A 21733-nucleotide genomic window follows, 5' to 3' on the forward strand; every position below is an offset into this window, starting at 1 on the left:
ACACACACACACACACACACACACACACACACACACACAGGACACATATATATGTTTTTTCCCCTTTTCACTGCAGCAGCTCGAAATATGTCCTCAAAAGCAGCGCTTGCTTGCTTGCTTAGTGTTGGTGTTGCAGAAGTCCTGATGTTCTCGCAGTGCAGCTGCTCTGGAATAGTGATTCAGACCAAAAACCACAGCTCAGAAATGGTTTTTGCAGAATTTGACTGTCACTTGTTGAAAAGACTGGCCATATGATTTGCTTATACTGAACCGCCGGTACTAAAAATATCCATTTGAACTAGATTTTCGAAGCTATTCTGCTCTTAACATAGTTGCAGACTAACCCAGTGCGGAAGTGAATGTTTTATATTTTTAATGCAGCGTATTCTGCTGTCTCCTCAGCGCAGTGGTCGCTAAAAATGCGTCAGTCTAACCAGGTGCCCGTCTGGTGGCCACAGTCAGAACCCCTTCAGCATTTGTGTGAAGATCCTGGCGTTTCATTAAAGCCCACCTGCTATTTTTTTTTTTTTTTTGAAGAGCTGCAAACTGAGACTCTGAAAAGAGGCCTGTATTCATAGCCGTTTATTTATTTGGTTTGGGAAACCATTTTAGTATTTTCAAGGATGTTTGTCTCTGTACCTGAGGTTATGTGGTTCTCTTAAAGTGCTTCTCTCAAGTGTTTTGCAGTGTACTGAATATTTTTTAGGTTTACCTTGGTTTGAAAACTGTCTTTTATAAAGTGTACAAGTGAGATTTTGCATCAAGAAACAATAAAATAATACAGTGTAAATGTGTAATTTATATTTAATCATTCATCCTCAGCATTACCAGAAAATTATGCACATTGAGCGGCCTCCAGTAACCCTTCTTGTTTCTGATGACCTTGGTGTTCACTGTATTGAGAAACTGCTCATTGTGGAGCGTGGAGGTGGGAGAAGAAGAGCGTAGTGGCTGTTAAGATGGATCACAATGCTCAAAAATCAATTGATGAATGGGACTAATTGGTCATGCTGGTGTTTCAGCACTTGTCATGGCAATAAATAAAAAGCATAGAGCCTGACAGACCGCTTGTTATGGCACTCAGTTCATAGCTCCTGAATCTAGTCCAAGCTGAATTGATCAATAGTGTGAACATCACTGTAAAATATTACCTAACCGTTTTCGATTTCACTTTATTTGAGCGGAAACCACTGGAAATCTGCGTTTCTGCTGCATTTGAATATTGTTGTGGTTTCATTTGTGCCAGGCAGGAACCTGCTGATGCTCGTTTAAAAATAAAATCGCATAGATTTTATTGTTGCTAACATTAGCTGTGCTCTCCCACAAGCTCAGTCCTCCCTCAGGCAGAAGTGAACAGACGTCAGGGAAACATGCTGATGGCTGAAATTCATATTTGTACAGCAGTCAAATAGATTCTGCTGCCGATGCAGTGAATCATCAGGGTCAAAGTCACCGCATTTTGTATCTCCAGGATCCTCTTGGTGACCATGAAGATGAAATCCTGAAAGAAAAAATGTTTTCTTTTTAACTTGATGCTGAATGTGAATGATTTTCACACACAGGATTAACTGTGAGAAACCTGAATGTGCTTACATATGAAGTCCTTTGTGTAGTGACTGGGTGACTGGCGGCAGAGGGAGAAGGCTTTGAATTCCTCCAGCACTTATTCCATGGATCACATCCAGTGGACGCAAGCTTTGAAGATCGCCAGAGGAATCACAGTTTGCGTGGTTGTGAAAGCCATTACAGTGACGTGAGGGTGGTGCAGCACCACTAGACTGGATGGTGCGCTCCTTCCTGATATATTACCGTCAAGAAAGGATGTCAAGATCCTCATTAGAGCGTGTACAAAAATAGCTTAGCATTAAATACTTGGCTGGTTTTCGACTGTTTATAGTGTCTGACGTTCAAACACACAGTAGTAGTTTCACAGTGAGTGGCATGGATGTGAATACCAAACACAACTAGCACTGTCCCTTCATGTTTGTCAGTAACTGTTTTTTTTCAGTTTCCTTGAAGAAAGAGTTGATTTTAGAAAGAGGATAATCTTTAAAACTGTGTTACGGCTGCACAGGCCGAAGGAGTGGGTCACCCTCGCCGTGTGCACATTTCAGCCAGATTTTCAGCTTATATCAGGATTATTCACAACGGCAGACTTCCTCTGTGAGACGTAGCCAGATAATGACAGCCTAGACAGGTGGTGAGGAAATACTGCGAGGCAGACATCAGACAAAGCTGGGAAACCCCGAAAGACTAATCTGTAAGTCAAGTGTGGGGGATTTTGTCCAAAGATATTAAATTTGCAGATGCACTTATCAGGCTCAAATAAACTGAGGAAGAAGAAGACAAGCAACCTCGATGTTAAAAAGGAAACATCTAGACGATATAGTCTACCACCTTCAAGTCGATCTGTTTTGTCTCTGTTCTGATGATCAGGTGAAAAAACCTTTCACAGTGCTCACAGTCAGTTTGCAGTGAGTGAATATAATGTAAAAGCCAATTATATTTTTGAACTCAGAGACCTGCTGTTCAGGCTTTTCTCTCAGACAGACACAGGCACCCTACTGAGGACATGTTTAATCCAACCGAGGCTAATATGAGGCCTCTGTTTGTATCTGTCTGAGTCACAGTGCAAGGTTATGTGCTTGCATGTCGTCGATCTCCTTACATCCTGGCAGATCGAGTGTGTTTTTAAACAGAGGCAAAGACATTCAGTAGGTAATTATTGCATACTTTTTATATCTTAATCAAGTGCACAGTGCATAATTATTCGAGCGCAGCTAAATATCAGTTGCTCTTTCAGTGTCATACAAACCTTTTTTTGGTTTCTGGAACACGAACCATATTTAATTTTTTTGCATGTTACTCTTAAGTTATTGTGGAAATTTAAAGTTCAAAGTTGAAATGCGACCGCCAACCTCTCGTGCAATCCAAAAGCAACACCTGCCGTCAAATTGCATTCACCCCGCGCTTAACCGTGCAATCAGGTCCTTTAGTTTTCTGAACACAGGGTGTATTTTCTCAGCAGATAATTGTAATTAAACAGATTTTTCTGTTGGCTACATAGATTGGTACTCACCCAATGTGGAAAACATGCTCTTCTCTTCTAAAGCTTTGTCCTTGAACTGGAACTATCAAAACATTTACTGTTGTGTCAGGGTCTCGAGCTCCTTGTTTGTTCTCTGTGCCATCAGGCTGCCTCGCAGTTGTCTGATTGCTAACGTCTAGTCAGACGGCGTGATGTTGTAGGTGTTTGAGAGGGAGGGTAAATAGAGTGTAAATTGGGTAAAATGGAAAAAGATAAGGAGCAGACGATAAGGAGAAAAAGGTGACTTTAAAAGACACATTTTCTGTGGTCTACAGCTGACCTTGAGACTCTGCCTGTCGGCGGGATTAGTACATCACTACTGTAATTGTTCACCTTGAGTAGCAGACCTCCTTGTTCTTTCTTCAACTCGATCCCTGCTTCACAAGAAGCCTTTTGTTGGTGTTAAACTGCTGGGCTCTGTGTTTTATACCTGCTGCCCCAACAGAAGTCCAATCTGGCAACAGGAGAGGCTTTAAATGGGGGAAAAAATGTAGTTTACTAACTCCGCTTTTAGGAACCGGAGACCAAGACTGTCTGACCGCATGCCTGCGTGCAAGTCTCTGGGTAATGTTCTTGACCTTAACCAAAAAGCTGCCTTTTATAGTCCTAAATGAGTTTTTCACATAAAAGTTATTTATAGTCCGATTAAGGAAGCTGAGTAATGTGGGAGTTGAGATAACAAGATGTAATTTGTTTACAGTGTCGTTAAAGATATTGGCTACAAAGTATAATTTAATGACAGCAAAACACTGGGATTCTTTGATTAGTTTTATTAGGTCAATAAAGAAGATGTTCCTTCCATGTTCCAGCCCTGTGGTGCTCTCTCAGCATTGGGAACATAACTCCAAGCAGTGTTAGTCAGTCTGTAAAAACACATCCATCAACTTCCAGACTGCACCGTAAAGAATTAGACATGCGTTTGCTTTAAAGAGGATGTCAGAAGATTTTGATAAACCCTGTCCCAACAATACTGCAGCACAGCAGCAGGAGCCCCAGTGTGATAAAGAATCTGAAGGAGTGGAGCCCCCTCCGGGTCTGTCAACTTGTGCAGTCAGTGTCAGCGCTGGCTTCAGATCTCCTTTCAGCATGCTGCTCCCTAATTGGGCCGTCACACTTGCTAGAGAAATTTGTCAGGTTGCTGTAAAATGAACTACTTGGGCAAATCAAAATGTGCATCATTTTGTTCCTCCCCAAACCACTCATCTGCCCGTGAAATAACAGGATACTCGGGTTTTTAAATGGATAAACTACTTTCACTCATTTCCTGTTGGGAGTGTGTCATTAAAGGGTAAATACTTGCACTTTTTTTTTACCACAGTTGTTTGCTCAGTAATTGCATCTCCTGGGATTTAATCTGAAAGATGTGCATCGGTAACCAAGCTGCGCCTATTTATACACGGCACGCCTAAAGTAGGGGCTTATTATTCTTACACTCAGCCTTACATGTTGTTCCATTAATTTCCAGCAGCAAGCAGGATAAGCGGCTAAGTCTATCCCCTTATCGGCTACTTTTCTGAATCTGGCAGTGAGCAGAGCGCGCGCACATGAACTCCTCCTCTGTGCTAATGTTCTCCATCTGTCAGTAATGCTGCTCAGGTTGGATGAGATGTTGGGAGCTATCACACGTAGTGACTGCACCACGCCTGGTCAAGCACGAGCCCATCGCCACGCCATGTCAACCCTCATCACCTCCCCTCTCTCGGTGATGGTGCAGATGTTTCCCAGGTTGCTCGGGGTGGTAGGATGACTCAGCTCGAGTTTTCACTCGGTGCCTCACCGACTCCCAGTTCAGCCCCTCTTCTCAGTCAACTGGCAACTTAAACGCGATCTGGCTGCACTCAGACTCGGCTCAAAACACATTATTTTCAGTGTCAGGCTCTCGACTCTAGTGGTTCCCGGCCTCTTGAAGAAATTACTTTATGCAGTTATTCTGTGTTATTTTGTTAAGAAAACACTTGCCCTCGTGAATCCACACAAAACATCCTGGAATTGTTCAAGAAGCTCTCCTTTCGTACTGTGACACTTCAGCTATTTATCCACAACTTTCAGCTGTTTATTTAGACTTCTCTGCTTGCATGCTAAGTAGTTTGCAGCATATGGGAATTCTGTTGTGTCATCTGAACAATTACTACTTAAATATGCTACAGATCAGGCTCTAATCAGTTCCTGCAGTCTCTTGTTTATTTGTTTTTGACCTAACACAGTATGAATGCATTATCACGTCTATTCTTTTAGCGATATCATCTCCACAACATTTCCCACATGCAGAGCAGTAAATGCAGAAACCATGAGAAGTAACCCAGCCTGGAAATGACTGTTCGAATGTTCAGCACTCTCCTGGATTAACTACAGGGCCTTTTAGAGGGGCTAATCGCTCTCTGTTTATTCCAGACCTTAAAGAATTCATAATCCAAAGTACTCCGTGATAAATCTTCGCCTCTGTGTTTTTTGTGTTTGTTTTGTTTTTGCTGTGTTCACAGCTTAGTCCGCAGACTTCAGTGGGTCTATTTCTTCTAATGCACAGTCCCTTAGGGAGGTGGAGATAAAAACCAAAGCTCTTTGCACCACAAGAAGAAGAAGGAAGTGAGGTGAACGGAGAATTTAAATAAATGCAACTGCATGTTTGAAATGTGAGAATTTCCTTGGGAAGATTACTGAGCACCTCACTGTCGTCACGCAGTTGCTTCATAGACTTCTGTTTCTGTATCTCACATACTCAGTTGTAAACACAGGCAGCTCTCTTCTTTCTTCCTTTGCTTTAGAGATGTTGTTCCATGTTGCATCAGAGCAACAGTGAAGCACTACTCTATGTGCACATCATATTTTATTCATACAGGCTGCAGCACTGAGGCACGCTCCTTTCTGCGAGCCCAAAGCAAGCAGCTGTCAGAAATCCCCAGATACTGTAGCCATTTCTACGTCTACCGTAGCATAAGCCATTGGGAAAAACAAGAATCTCTAAGATATACTGGTCAGAGTGAAATTCATGAGACAGCGGGAGAAGATGGGTCTGACGAGCCCCTACCAACCTCATTTTAAATGAACCTGCTTCTGTTTCAACCCTCGAAGCAGAAGGGCTGTGTGCATGGGAGATACCAGCTTCTATCTTTTTTATTAGTCTCAAACAACACTTACATAACAATGCAATAGGAAACCACTGCCCTGAAATGCTCTGTCACTTTCAATAATACACAGTGCATCTTGTTATCAGAACAATACAACCCTGCACCACTGCGTCAGCATTTCTCAAACTTCCAAAGGTGCCATACAAGCGTCCTTTCATTTTTCCCTCTGTTTGTCCAGTATTATCATGCATGACTTGCTTACTTTGAATCTATTTATTTGAAACACATACATCTTTTATCATTATATTTTGGTTTTTTATAAATATTTTTTTCCATATTTTTGTTTGAGGGATATGTAAAGATTCATAATTACAGTATCCACAGGAAGTGGTCTTCTTTTTATTTCCCAGGCCACTCCTTTCCGGCCAAACAGTGTTTGGCATTTTGTCAGTATGCAGCAAAACCAAGATATCTGCAGATTTAAGTCAGATGGATTCTTTTTCAGCTTTACTTAGTTTGGTTTCCATTGTGTTAGTTTTTGTTTCTATTATTTAGAAACCAGGAGACCTGATTTTGACTTGGTTTGTTTTAAATTTTGCACTTTGTACTTATTTATTTTCTTCATGGTTTTCTAAAGACAAACCCCGTTATTGCATTACATATATTCTTTGGGTTAATGCTGAAGTAAGATGTGAAAACTCAAAGTGGGACAAAGCATCAACAACGCTTTTTCTTGCCAAAAATCAGTTTTGCAAGCATGCAAAACAAATTCCTGCATAATTTATTTTTGGTTTCTTGGAGTTATTTCTCGTGGCTTATACCAGATATGCACCGTAGAAGAATCACCGTATTTTGATTATCGTGAGCAGATTATTGTGAAAGCATCGTTTTGTGACTTACATTAACATTCTTAGCTGAAGCAAAGATTTATAATTGGAAATATAAAAATATGGGTGTTGGGGAGACAGCAGACTCTTAAATCCCTGCTGCCAATTTAGCAAAACGAATAAACCTCAACTCCTGTGAACCTGACCTCAACCTAAATCTTCACATAATTACCAAGTTGTCACCTTAAAATGTAAATAATTTATGTTATGGTAATTTTGTTGCACATCACAATAGTGTGGCACAACACTGCATTACCACACACAGACACAGACATGCACACACAAAGTGTAAGCTTTCTCTTTCTCTTCCTTTTCTTCAAAGGATTTGATTTTCAAAACAAAGCAGAATTTAGAGAAGGCAGATAGTCCTTGTCCTAAATTCTGTTCGATATTCTGCCAAATTACATTAAAGAAAAAGAAACGAATGAAAAGTTCTTAAGTAAAGGAAGTGCATATCTTAACATACTCCTACACAAAAACCCACTTAGTTCCCCCCAGTCTTAAAATACGTGTGAATTTGACATGCACATTATCGCTGTGGTTATTATCAGTGTTCAGTCATGGGAATATTAAACTGACGGGACCAACAGCGAGGACATCAGAACATCAGCAACTTATCAACAACACCATCATTTGAATAAAAATAGAACGTAAAAGCAGCGAGGCCTCTAACAATCTTCATATCTAATTGGAAAAGATATGTTGACAGTAGGCCTCTGGTGCTGCTCGACCTTTTGCACGGAGATTTGCGCGATGCTGATGAGGCGCGCGGTTCACTACACATTTTGCGAGGCGTGCTTACAGAGCATCCTATTATATGTACGCTCTTCATGTTCCTCCAATGAATGCATCCAGACCACTGCCCTGCATAATTGTTCACACCGAACAGCTCATCAAAAACTGCTAAACAGCTTGTGTACAACAGCGCTCCACGACAGATGAGCAGACTGTTGTCATGCTATCCTTTCATTATCTTTTTTGTAAAGTAAAATAAAGTCAGTCGGTACGAGGCTGCTGTTATGTTCAGTGCAGATAAGTTGCTGTTTTGACACTCCACCAGTATGGGTGTCAGTTACTTGAGATTCTGCTGTGGGTTGTTTGTGTAGGTGGTAAATGCAATATAGACTTCTGCAATACTAGCGGCAGGAGAACATTTCTCCAGTGAAGTGAGAAAATAATTTTCAGTCATGATTCAAAACATATGCTTTGGCTGCATAAGCTTCTGCTCTGCTGGGGCGGCGGTCTGTGCAAACACTGTAAATTGAAAACATTGATGTTTTTTTCGTGGTTTATTTCAACATATATAACTACTCAACTGTCACTGCAATCTCGCAAGGAACTTAGCTCAAGATGTTTGCTGTTTAACTTTTTAGAATTGCAAAACGGATCATTTCATCCGCTTTCTGGGAAAACGTATGCTTTTATGTAGTGGACTCCAGCTGAGTGCTTGCAAAAGATTTTGAGGTACGTTTTGTATTTATTTGCTTCTCCTCCGCCATATATTTCCCAGAAAATGTCACACTTTTTACTTTACTAACTGGCACCTATTTAGGTTCAGATTTCATAGATAAAGTATATTATTAACAAATGCAATATAATGTATTTCTGCAGACACTGCAGATTAGCTTCTACATTAATCAGATGGAAGGGTGAAATGTAGCAAATAACAATGCAATAATATCACATTCATCATATATATTTTGTGTAATGATACTTGGAGAAATAGGAATGAGGGACGTTTCACATGCATTGAAATGTTAGGCAACAGACATGCTGGTGTAGTTTTTGCTCGCGCCGAAGAGAATGAGAATTTTCTTTAAATCTAAAAAGCACATAAAGTGACAGAATGAAGTGGAAAAATACCACATACTCGAGTCTTTTACAGAATCCTGTTGTTTGTTGAGCTTCATGCTGAGACAGCAGCTTGCAGTTTCAAGATTTTATATCTGCTGAAGTCATCCCAGCATGTGGTGCCATGGACAGGATCACCTTTTATAGTCCACACAGCTTGCTGAGTAACCTCTTTAATCATGTTGGGAGTGTTCCAGACATATGTAGTACTCAAACGTCAAAGTCTTAATTTATTTAAAAAAAAAAATCTAATTAATAAATTTGAAATGATTTCTTTAGGTGACAACAGTTTCAGCTGCGTAGGGTTTAGACCACTGTGATTCCTCACAGGAACCAGAAAAGACTTCAGAATACAGGAAGTGAGATTTTGTTAATACCTATGGCGTAAAAACAAAAGTGTCTTCAGAGCGTTTGAAACCCACGTTAATGATTGTTTCGTTTAACGAGTATTTCCTGTCTGCTCTATTGTTCATTGTATTTGCGTAACAATAACAACAGTGTTCCTTTCATTTTCCCCTTGCTGTGGGAGGTGAGAGTGAAGAGCTGCAGAACAACAGTGCTGGAGGATCCAGCTCTTTGCTTAAAGACACTTCAGCAGAGTGGCTGCTCGTTGACATGGGAGCTTGAATGCATGTCATACAGTGGAGGGTCTGTCTCCCCTCCTGCTGCACCACCAAGCACTCGACTGTTTTTCTGTTCTTACTCTGCCTAGCGGTCCAGAAGGAGCTGTGTGATACACAAGGACAGTTGTGTCAACATCTTCCTCAGGGAATAAGTTAAGCCGTACTCCATGAGTACGAGAGGATGCAGTTCGGATCATTACAAACGAAAGATGCTTCCTTTTGGTGTTTTTAGCTCGAAAAGCGGTCAAACCTCTGATCTGCAGTAGTGATTCTGCTAAAAAAAAAAATAGAATTATGCATATTTGCACTTGTAAAGGGATAATTCAGCTTTTTTTCCTCATCTGTCAAATCTCTTTCATTTTTTTGTGGTCACTCGTGGGCAATAACATGTAAAAACATCTCCTGGCCAACCCAAGCCGGCACGGAAAACACGATGGCGAGCATATGCTTAGATGCACACGAGCTTAGATAACCACAAGCTTGCGTTGGCAGTTGTTTTATTCTGTCCGCTTGGTGAATGCAAATCCAATAGTCACTGTTCTTCCAGCTCTGTTTTTGGTAGTCCATTTATATGCTATAACTAATTGCTGCCAAAAACATGTGGGACTGAGGATCCAGAGCTCTCATCTCTTCTGAAACCCCGCATTTTATACACCCTCCACTCTTTCTGACCTCCTCCCAATGACTTATGTAGAGGTCTTTTTTTGCGAGATACAACTAAACTGCTAAGCCGATTCTAAGTAAGTCCCCTTTGTTGTTTCTACATTAAGTGGTCTTTAAATCAGAGATGAGCTCTAGCACTGCCGTTTCACTCAGCAAGAGGGAATAGCAGAAAACCGAATTGTGTTTGATCAACTGTCTTGGCAAAGACGGTGGATTATGTGCATCATGGACGAGTGCAGTGCTAACACTAACACAACATTTTATTTTGATAAATAAGTAACGAAGGCCTCTAAACCTTTCATGTTAGAACTCAGTGGACCACATAAACCCCACTTTGACCTTAAGTGGGCCGAACCAGTAAAACCCACATTTCTGTCAGTGTGTCAGATGTTTAATTACATATTTAATCCCATTTAATATAAGACAAAGAAGAATAAAAAATAAAATAAAAATGGTTATGTAGTAAATGCAGCACAAATAAATAAATTTGCAAAATTACAGAAAAAGTTCTGGCAGCTCATTGCCCAGAAAATCTCCTTTTTTCCCCTTTGTGGGCCCACTTTATTTCTATAATTTCTATGGTAGATAGTGAAAATAACAGGAACTTTCATGCTTTTTAATTGTAATTGTTTAGCAGGAAATGATGCCCTTCATCACATTTTCCAAAGGTTACCAGTGGGCCGGATTGGGGTCTTTGCCAGGCTTATTCTGGTCCCCTGGCCTTGTTTTTCACACTCCTGAGTGATGCTAGTGTTGTTGTCTGGCACTAAGCAGAGAATACAGTTTAGCAGATTATTTATGCTCATTTCCCCTCAAAGTATAATTTTCCCAAACAAAAAAGAATTAAAGCTTTGAGCAGAGATGACGTGGTCCTCACTCTTTTATCCATATCGATGGGGCATTTCATGCCTTCAAGCGGAAGTCGGAATCTTGATTAAGGACATCAACAGTATAGCCATGTGTCCTGGAATCTAACTGGCTGTTGTGTAAACTTGTTACTTATCACTTCCTGTGCCCACTAGGCGGCATTACTGAGCATTCAGTAGTTACACTGTATGTCTTGTTGCTGTATGTCATGTGTTGATCCCACAGTGGAAATCTAATGTGCAACAAATTTCATTCATGTAGGCCAGAGTATGTGCCGAGGGTGCTGAGATCCTTAAAATATTGAATCCTTATTTGTGATGCGCGTGCAAAACCCGTGAGTTTTCAAGCATGTTTAGGCCCTCAAAAAAGTGTTTTATTGTCATAAATAATAACAATAAATGGAGCAGATCCAATAAGTGGAGCAGAGCCTCAGCCATGCTTATATGTTTCCCACAAACAATGATGGTAAGAGTGGGCACTAAATGAAGAGTACTCAAAAATCCAGCTCACAAATAGTAAACAGCTTCCCATAAATATTAATATGTTTGATAATGAGTGATACCAAATACAGATCAGGCAAATGCACGTTCATGAGTGCTGCAGCACTGCACTTTTCTAAAGTCTAAGCTCTTGCCTTGTTCTCTCTTAATAAATGACTACATTTTCTCTAGTGAATGAGTCTTGTGCTTTTAGATTAATTGTTGACTGTTGAAACTTTCCATTTTTCCACACGACTTTTCCCCTCCTTACCTCCAACACTCCTCCTCCTCCTCCTCTTCTTCCTCCTCACCAACTAAACATTTACTGAAAACCCTCCGCAATCCCCTCCTTAAGCGTATTGAAGCAGAGAGCACTGAGATTCACAGCAGAGCTGAGCTTTGAGAATTCACTTTTAATTAAAGCAGAGATCCTGTGTGCTTAGAGAAGGTGCGAGAAGAGAAGTGGGGCAAAAAAAACAAAAAACCAAGCTCTTTTCCTTTTTTGAGAAAAAGCTGCAGATACCCTGTAAGGTCCTGAATGAGGAGCTTTGTTAAGGTTGGATAGTGGAAGACATCATTTGATCTCCCATTGACAGCGCCTTCCCGCTGCAGAATAATTACTTCTTTTATGAAGCCATTAAAGAGAACCAATTCAAGTGATTGTTTCTCAAATGCCCGTCTATGTGGCCAACTGGGATCTGGGTGCTGCAGCTAGCGAGGGTGAGTCAGAAAGTCACACAGCAGGCATCTGGGATGTTTATCTCTGTTAGGAGCTTGCTGACACATTAATACCAGAACTGTCATTCGGTTGGCATCAAAAACATTTCCAGCTGTTCTCTCCCGAAATAGAGTCAAACAACTTACTTTTTCTTATTTCATTATTTTCTCCATTCTTTTAAATATACAGAAAATTTTGTGCTAATCCGGATTTTGGCTTTTTGCTCGTTCCTAATTGAACTCTGCTGCTTCGTGTCCGCAGTCACAATAGAGCTATTATTCTATCACTTCCACTTTGCTTTCACTGTATAAGTTGCTTATCACTCTGCTCTGGTGGAAATGTTCATGATCATCAGTGACTCTATTAAAGCTCTGCAGCTTAATGCTACTGTGGGCTAGTCAAAGGAGAGGATTACATTATTTTTAGACCCTTTAATTTACCTCTTCTTTTTCTGAGTAAAAGTCACCACTGAGCTTAATGGACCTGGAGTTTTATCAGGATTACAATGATGCCTTTTCCCTGCCATCCTGGGCTTAATTTTTAAGCTTTTGGGGGGGTTGTTCTTAAAATGTTTTCCTCTCATTGGTGCATTCAGCTCTCTCCAATAACAAATGTAATGCTGTTCATAATTACCACTGGCTTTTGGGGGAGGTTAACTAACCGGGCCAGGTACAACAGTCATTTCATAACAACACGAAGGAATACAGCGACTGCTTGTTTAACCTTGGCAAAGAAAAAGAAATGTCACGTTGAAATATCATGCAGACGCTCTTTTCCTGAATTGAATAATTAACTTCTCAGTGTTGTTTGGGGAAGATGAATGATTGTTGTCGTAGTGTCTCTCCGTAAACTTATGCTGATAAACTAATAATTAAGCAGTTAGATGATTCATAGTGATGCAGTGGTCGGGACTGAGTTTTCTCCAGGGCAGGATGTGATTTGACAAAGGTCGTATTTTACAATTATTATCTCTGATGAGAAAAAAAGATGTGAGTGTGTGTGTGTCGTGTTTGTTAGCAGGCTTACCGTTTCCTTTCTTTTCTTCAGTGCTAAGATTAGTGCCCCAAATGTTTACGTGCTTGCAGTTGTGGGTTTAAGATGTAGTGATATATATTCTGTACATTCAGGTGGCTAACTCTGATCCAAATCCACAATTTGGTTGGATTACGAATGGAAAAATGGTCAGGAGTTTCACTTTAAAAACTGCTGAAAATGGCACATTTTCACCAATTCTTTTAATACTAGTTAATACTAATGCATCGATTTTTTGCTGGGAATGTGCAGGACAATGTGCAGAAAATGCCTTCATACTTTTATATGTGTCAGAACACCAACAATACCTGTTGAATCAATAAAATAAATTTCACTATAGGACGTAAGCTTTAATGTTTCAGCGTTAGAATACTCAGCGTTAGAATAAATATATTAACTCAAAATAAACTTATTTTACGCTTTCTGCAGCATTCATGTCCTGCCTTCCTTCAACATGGTTGCTGTTATATTTTTTGTAGTCTTCGTAGATTCTTTTTACCATTTAGTAGGCGGCACTCATTTTGTGTGGAAGATGAGTCATATGAGGTGTGAAATGCCCCTTTTTAAGCGAGCACACAGAAACAGTTGATAACCACAGATGTGACACTGGTTATTGCCAACTGGATTTTTTTTTAAGCCAGCTAACCCTGAGAAAGCATGGCAGTGTTGAACTTCCGTCGTAATGTACCTCTCTGAATAAACAACATGCAGAAGCACAAACAAGAGAAAGCACAAACCTCCCCCAAGGCAGCTCTCTGTCTGGGCAATATTTACATTTAAAGGACTTGCATTGTATTTTACATGTGTTCATTTTTTTATTTGTTCTCATTGAACTTACTTTAAGAGGTTTGTGGTGCAGTAAAAACAAGTGCACAGTGCAGGATTTTGTTAATTTGTCCTGTTCAAACCCATTTTCATGTACTTGAGATACTGAGTATAATTATTTTTTGTTTATGTGGCTATAGATATACACGTGTAGCCTTCATGTTTGGTAAAGGTTTTTGGTCACGTTTATCTTGTTTTCCAAAGATATTATACTTATTCAGGAACTTTGTACATGTATTCATATATATTATAACAAAATCACAAGTAACATGATATTTAGCATCCTCATGTATGATTCCCTACATGCCTGTGTATTGTCAATACAAACAGTGGCAGTAAGAAACAAAGGCTATCTAAAAAGCTCTGCAGAGCATTATCATCAGTTTGATGTTTTAAATCCATCCATCCATCCATCCTCTTCCGCTTTATCCGGAGCCGAGTCGTGGGCCCTGAAGTTGGAACCTTCTTAAAAATGGGGACCACCACCCTGGTCTGCCAGTCCACGTGTACTGCTCCTGATCTCCACGCAACATTGTAGAGGCGTGTCAGCCAGGACAGCCCTACAACGTCCAGAGCCTTCAGGAACTTGGGGCGGACCTCATCCACACCAGGGGCTCTCTGGTGCCTCTGTTTACCGGTAACTGCCTCAGTGACCTCGCCCCCGGAAATTTGCTGGTCATCCCCCTCATTCCCAGCCTCTGCTTCCTCCTCGGAAGACGTGTCAATGGGATTAAGGAAGTCCTCGAAGTATTCCTTCCACTGCTCGACAGTTTTCTCAGTCGAAGTGAGCAGCGCTCCGCCAGCACTATACACAGTGCAGGTAGAGCACCGCTTTCCCCTCCTGAGACGCCTAACGGTTTGCCAGAATCTCTTCGAGGCAGTCCAAAAGTCTTTTTCCATGGCCTCTCCGAACTCCTACCACACCCGAGTTTTTGCTTCTGCCCGAGCCGCATTCCACTTGGCTTGTCAGTACCTGTCAGCTGCCTCCGAAGTCCCACAGGCTAACCAAGCCCGATAAGCCCCCCTCACCTCTGGTGTCCACCATTTGGTTCGGGGTTACCACCACAACAGGCACCAACCATCTTGCAGCCGCAGCTCAATGCAGCAGCGTCACACACCATCACTACGCGTTTAGGTGCACCGGGTCTGTCCAGCATCCTCCCCCGCCACCTGATCCAACTCACCACCAGGTGGTGATCAGTTGACAGCTCAGCCCCTCTCTTTACCCGAGTGTCCAGAACATATGGTCGCAGGTCTGGTGATACGATTACAAAATCGATCATCGACCTACGGCCTAGAGCATACTGGTGCCACATGCACTTATGAACACTCTTATGTTCGAACAAGGTGTTCGTTATGGCCAAACTGTGATTTGCACAGAAGTCCAATAACAAAACACCGCTCAGGTTCAGATCAGGGTTCCTGATTCCTCCTAATTACGCCCCTCCAGGTCTTGCTGTCGTTACCCACGTGAGCATTGAAGTCTCCCAGCAGGACAACAGAGTCTCCAGGTGGAGCACCTTCCAGCACCCCACCCAGGGACTCTAAGAAGGCTGGGTACTCTGAACTGCCACTCGGCGCATAAGCGCAGGTGACAGTCAGGACCCGTTCCCCGAACCGAAGGCCCAGGGAACAAACCCTCTCGTCCACCGGGAAGAACCCCAACGCACAGGCAGCAAGCCGAGGGGATATTAGAATACCCACCCCAGCCCGCCGCCTCTCACCAGGGGCAACTCCTGACTGAGACAGAGTCCAGCCCCTCTCCAGGAGACTGATTCCAGAGCCCAAGCCATGTGTAGAGGTGATCCCGACTATATCTAGCCGGTACCTCTCAACGTCACGCACTAACTCAGGCTCCTTCCCCACCAGAGAGGTGACATTCCATGTCACAATTACCAGTCTTGGTAGCCGGGAATCAGTCCGCCAGGGCCTCCGCTCCTGGCCGCCGCCCAGCACACAATGCACCCGAACCCCTACGGCACCTCCTGCGGGTGGTGGGCCTGTGGGAGGATGGGCCCATGTCCCCTTTTCTGGCTGTGCCCGGCCGGGCCCCATGGACCAAGGCCCGGCCACAAGACGCTCGCCCTCGGGCACCCTCCTTGGGCCTGGCTCCAGGGCGGGGCATAAGGGTCTTCTGAATCACTGTTTGTCTGGTCCCTCAACCAGGACCTATTTGCCATGGGAGACCCTACCAAGGGGCAAAAGCCCCCAGACAACATAGCCCCTGGGATCCCTGGGACACACAAACCCCTCCACCACGATAAGGTAGCGCTTCACGGAGTTTTAAATCCTATATGGTGCTATTCCATATGTTGACAATATTTGTAAATATTTGACAAATAAATCATTGAGTTGACCTTGAACTTTGGTGGATGAAAGCCAAATATTTGTGGATTATTAATCTGCTATCATCATTTATTTACACACATGCTGATTATGTCAGCCTGAAATATGCTCTCAATAATAAAAATGGTAGTGCTGGTCCTCTTGTAAACTTTGTATCCTCTTAAAACTTGGCTAACATATGCGTCGTGTCATCATTATTTCTGTCACGTAAACCTCTGCTGAACCTTACGGTCTGTGTTTACATTCATACACTGATCGGCTGCACATCATGGAACTTCTATAACTCAGAGCTTCAGAGCTTTTATCACAATGTTTAAGTTACATGTTACAGCGTGTCCGAAGGTTTGTTGCTCAAACCTAAAATGAAGTTAAACAGATAATTCTGAAAAAGTCTAAACACACGAAATCTAACAGCTTACATTATTCGCTTTTAAGCACGCCATCATCCCAAGTCAGTTTTAACACACTTTTAATCACACGTACTCAAATTCTGTCATACTTTTATCAGATAGTTCACATTTTTAAAAATATCCAGACATACAGAGGTTCTAGACAGACGAGCCAATAATAAACAGCATGCATTACAAGGCAGCACTGATAGTGGAGCATTAAATTTAGAAACTTTATCACAGGATATGTTAAGTGATACTTTGAGGTGTCAGGAGCCTGCTGGATGTGATGGTTCCTAGTTATGTTGTTGGATTTGGGAGAAAGTTTAAAATTGAACCATTCGTAATAAAACGTTTGTGAGCAGAGTGCTTTACTTCATGGGATTTGTCGCCGTGCGGTGATTCTTGCATCTTTGCTGATGAGTTTCCTTGTGAGTGGCCACCACTAATGAAGTGTATTGGGCATTAAGCCAATCACTAATGTGAACACACAGTGAGATAAACACAGTTTTAATTAAAATGGCTTACAACAAGATGGGAAGCCAAAACTGTAGCACATACCACAGCAGCTTTTGCCAAACGCTAAAGGAAGAAAACTGCTTTGGCAGTATAATCCTGTTGTTACTCGACACAGTCATGTTCACACTCCAGTTTTCAGGGGTCATGCGCTCCTAAGAGTTGCCATCTGTGCTGAGCGAGCCACTTGAATCTCTTCTGCAGATCAGCAAAACTTTGGCAGTGGTTTATTTGAGCTTTCTCAGTTTTTACATGAGATGGATCTTTTTCTAGACTGCAGATGTCTTCCATAAAGTTTTCATTGAAAAACACCTAAAACCAATGTTGAAATAAACACATTTACACACTTTATGCTAAAGAGGAGCTCTCAATAACTCCTCTGCTTTGACATTTCATTCAGACCTGCAATAAGGCAACTTTGCAGCCGGATGAATGAGGAATCTGCGTGTAAAAACAAACATGCTTAGTAATGTCACCGGGGGAGGAATGCGATCTTTAGTTTGATGTGATTTGACAGTCATAGCTAATGTGCACTGGCAGGCCAAACACACCAGGAGAGCGGAAGGACAGGCCCCAGGGTGAGGGGAGGGTCAGGGCTACTGCCGCTATCATTGTTAACCCCCTCTGCTGCTAAAGGAAAGAAGACGTCCCACAGAACGGCTCTTTTACAGGATGGGACTCGAAGTTGTACAAACAGGGACAAAGAGGGCATTAGAAGAAACCTCAAATGATTTCCCCTCCCAGTAATGCTGGCACCAGAGTCCTGATAACCTCTTCTTCCTGCCACTGTTGATATTGCTAGTTTCCATCACAGCAGTGTGTGTTTCCCTCGTGTGCAAACGCATTGTTAATGACTGTCCTTGCTTTTTATTTCCCCCCACTGCGGACTAAACACAACCTCGCTTTACCAAACACTTGTTTTCCGGTATTTTTCCTATTTAAAAACTGTGGGAGGATATCATAGCTGATTCCGTACAGCTGATTTGCACTTCACGAACTGGTGAAAAGAACGAAAGCAAAGAAAATTGGCGACCTGGAAAGGATCTGCAGAGTCATGTAACATAACTGGATGTTTTTTCTGCCTCTGTCATGACTAAGTATAACACGTCTAAAAACCAAATCTACTAAAGATCACATCTTGTTGGGTGTGAAATAACTTTTCTCTTCCTGTCCTGAATCAGAACCGTTATGCAAAATCAAGTATTGCATAACTACTCTAATAGAGCCTTTTTCCTGCTGGTGTCATCTCTGTCGCAGCATGGTTGTTTTTACGAGTCTTTAACTGCATAAAGTATTCTAACAATGTGGAGAGGCGGTTGCTCAGCTTATGGTCAGTTTAGCATGTGGGCGGTGTTTTGTTTATAGCTGTGAATGTGCATTTATTCAGTACATTTTACAGCAATAAAGTGTTTATGGACAATATTTGAATCTTTCATTGGGAACATGAAAATTGATGCTGAGCTGAGAGGATGAAAAGACTCTCAAACCCGATCTGTGCACTTCAGGTGATCAGCATCAACATTTAACAACCTGCAAACAAAGGCAGAGTAGAGCACAGATATTTTATTGCTGATTTCTTCCCATCGCTCCTTGTTTGAAGCCACCACTTGTCCGTGCTAGTTGACAGTTGTCTGTTTCTTGACTGTAGAGGTGAAACACTCATTCCTCTCCTTGCCCAACGAGTCCCATAGGAAGAATTTTTGTGGATTGACTTGTGGCGGCGTTTGCCTGCACCAAAAGCAAAGCTGGCCGTCCGCCTGCTTGCCAAAGATTAACTTTGACGTTTCCGTCCTGAAATCCTCTCTGATTAAATATTTGCTGGCTCATTTAATATGAATGTGAATTAATGGTCAGTCAGTGAGTTTGTGCCCACTCCACTGGAGTAATATCGGTGATCTGGCAAAAAAAAAAAAGACCTCCACAGCTCCTCCTGTCTCTTGTCTGTCTGCATTTCCTTTTTCTTCGTGTGTCTGTTTTATTCAATTCTGTTCTCCTATTTTCTCCCAGAAGAAAGGATGCGATTAACTAAGCTGCAAAGTACGGTGGGATCATACTTGGGGTCAGGGAGGTTAGCCAGTGTTATTTGGTCAGTCAGACCTTCACTTTTGTCTGAAATATCTCAGCAAATATTTATAATCTGACTCATTTTGTAACGATTTTGCATCTAAATAGTGATACTTGCCTGTTTTTTAAACATGGGACTCATGCACCTGCAGCATGCATCCACACTTTTGTTACTGCAAATTAACCACAAGTAGAGCTCAGTTTCACTTTGGTAACTGGGGAGGGAGGACCATGAATTATTAACAGCAGTAATTATCCTTTGTGTGTGGTCCTGTCGTGTTCATGAGAGGGAGAGTGATTAGATGTCACACGTGTCCGTTTGCTCTCATAAATCCATTTACTATACGATTCAGAAGAGAACGCTGATTTTAAGCTGTGGCAAACGTAACAGCCCCACTCAAAACCCCCGTGGCCTTCAAGCAGCCTGATCTCAGGAAGGACCGGTGCAAATTATTAGACTTGTGTTTTTGTCTTCGGTGAGGTAGGGGTCGTAAGCATGATGTAATACGCAGTTTGATTTTCAACCGCATAACCCTGGCTTCGACATGATTCAGCGTCTCCTGGGCAAACAGTTTTCGGTTTGAAACAAACACCAGCTTGTTTAGCAGTCGCCGAGTCGTCCAGGAATATCTTTTCTCCATCGACCGGGAGCGAAACACTGACGCAGGAATGATAAATTATTGTGGCTACAATGTGGAGTTGGAGTGCAGGAGTCACTTTTCAACAGTGTTTATACAGCTGTTGAGGAATTATCTTACTGTGTAACTGCGTTATTGTGGAAAAGAGGTTGTTTCATGGGAATGAAAGGATGACATTTCAGGCACATTTAAAGGAAGAGTTTATTATCGTACTTGTTTTCTTAGGGGATGGAAAAATTAACAGGCAGAAGCAGGCGTTTTTGTTTGTGTACAGATCAAACAATAAAGATGTTAATTAGGTTACAGACAAAGGAAATTAATGCATTTCCCCCAAATGTCAAACAGTTACTTAAATCTCTTGTGAATTTGTTTGTTCATACTCAGCGACTTGGCGCCATCAGAGATTTACTTCTAAGATGTTATTTTTCGGACATTTTTTGAAGCTCCATTGTTTGTTTTTGTGTCCTCGTAAAGCTGACGTGAACATGGCTGCAACATCTCAGAACGTCTCGTGTTTTTATCTGTGGAAGAGAGATCTGATCCTAAAAATGAACAAAATACACAATAATCAAGATGCGGAGAGACATCGGTAATGGAAGCCATCCTTACATCCAGGCAAAGTTTTGAGAGACGTCAAACAGGATGAGGGCCGTCTTTGTGTCAGGCTGAAGCACATGAATGTAATCTTTTTCTCCTTGAGGGTCCCAGAGTCTTCACAGACTACCGAGGGGAAAAGAAGAAGGGGAAGTGGGGGGGACTGCGGTGCCATTTAGGTTTCAGGTGACAAGTCTTCTGCAGATTTGTCCTGAGGCAGACAGACAGAAAAGTCACATGGGTGAGTGTCCCCTCAAATGTTCTGGAAAATTCCCTGACCTTGAGGAGTGTTGCGTTACACCATCCGACTGTAGCCTCTGGGGCTCGTCCCAGAACAGAGACTCCTTTGAGAGAAGCTGCAGAGAGTTTGGAAAGTCGGGATACAGCCATCCCGAAACACACACAACCAAAATGGAGCAATCAGTAAATCTTGAACAGAATCATGAAAGCATGTGTTTTATGGATGACCACCCTTAATCTTCCAGATTTTTAACCTCTGCATTCTTTAAAAGATGCTTTTTGCTATTTTTCTGTCATCTACACAAATGTCTTTAATTCCCACAAACTCCCACAGACAATAGATCTTAAAGAAAATGCTGCGGGGTAGAGCTTTGTTTTATTTTTTCCTGTCCTTTCTGCTTAGCTTAATTTATTAAAGATAATAAAGCACTCTGAGGCTCGTAGAGTTAATTTTTTATGACTGTTTGGCGCAACGGTTAAAAACAGAGTCGTTTCCAAGATACGTAATTGCTTTGAATCCTGTTATTTAATTTTCTGTGCTTGTCTTTGTTCCATCTGGTATTTCTGTTTGCTGTGAGTTTGACAGAAGAATGAAGATCGCTGGCATTGCATAACAAAGTTGAACTGCATGGACCAACAGTATTGTAAAGGAAATGCTTCAGTGTTCGGCTTCTGTGTCTTTTCTCGGATTGATTTGTAGCTTTTCAAGACATTTTAGATCTGCCTTCTTTATCCTTTTGTAACCTGCACATGTTTTTTCATCCACTCCACATGTGATGAAACTGACTCAGGTGTATGTTTATTCTCCCTGTGTGTGTGTGTGTGTGTGTGTGTGTGTGTGTGTGTGT

At 41.8% G+C, this 21733-nt stretch overlaps 1 protein-coding gene across 2 annotated transcripts in view; it reads left to right on the forward strand.

Moving 5' to 3' along the window:
- Positions 1-21733, forward strand: part of wscd2 (WSC domain containing 2) — a 41476-nt gene that overhangs the window by 803 nt on the left and 18940 nt on the right. The window contains exon 1 of one of the 2 annotated variants that reach the window (XM_042218424.1): positions 24-8504. The exons of the other annotated variant lie outside the window; for it this stretch is intronic. The gene's annotated coding sequence lies outside the window, so the exon portion shown is untranslated. Of the gene's footprint in view, positions 1-23; positions 8505-21733 lie in introns of those variants that run through there. 2 annotated transcript variants of the gene reach the window in all.

The sequence above is a fragment of the Haplochromis burtoni genome, unplaced genomic scaffold (assembly GCF_018398535.1).
Source record: "Haplochromis burtoni strain Fernald_Lab_line unplaced genomic scaffold, NCSU_Asbu1 Contig_18, whole genome shotgun sequence".
Classification (NCBI taxonomy): Eukaryota; Metazoa; Chordata; class Actinopteri; order Cichliformes; family Cichlidae; genus Haplochromis; species Haplochromis burtoni.